Raw genomic sequence first — 632 nt, forward strand, 5'->3', positions numbered from 1 at the left:
AAGGGCACATGCCTGGGTTGCAGGCTCGATCCCCAGTAGGAGGCAGCCAATCAATGATTCTCTCTCATCATTGAAGTTTCTATCTCCCTCTCCCTTCCTCTCTGAAATCAATAAAAATGTTTTTTTTTTAAAAAAAAATCAGCCTGATCTTACACCTGCAGCTCAAATTTGGCTTAAATCCCATCTCCCTTCTCCACGCAGCAAAGTTGGTCTCTGCCCCAGGTTCCTGGCACAGAGCTCCTGCAACCTCATCATTTCCTCAATGATGGGCATGTCTTCTGTTCTAAGGAGGTGACTGGGTGGGCTCCCAGATGGAGGCTGGTCCCCAAAAAGATCAAGCCATAGAGCTCCATAGACGCCTGGAACCTTCTCCCTTCTGGGGAAGAGAAAGAGGCTGGAAATGGACTTAAGGGTGGATCATGATGAAACCTCCATAAAAATCTCAACCTACGGGGCTCAGAGATGAGTGGGAATCATTGATCGGCTGCCTCCTGCACACCCGCTACTGGGGATCGAGCCCACAACCTGGGCGCGTGCTCTTGACCAGAATAGAATCTGGGACCTTTCAGTCTGCAGACCAATGCTCTATCCTCTGAGCCAAACTGGATGGAGGTTCCCCACCCCTTGCCCAC

This window comes from Myotis davidii, unplaced genomic scaffold (genome assembly GCF_000327345.1).
Source record: "Myotis davidii unplaced genomic scaffold, ASM32734v1 scaffold2152, whole genome shotgun sequence".
Taxonomy (NCBI): domain Eukaryota; kingdom Metazoa; phylum Chordata; class Mammalia; order Chiroptera; family Vespertilionidae; genus Myotis; species Myotis davidii.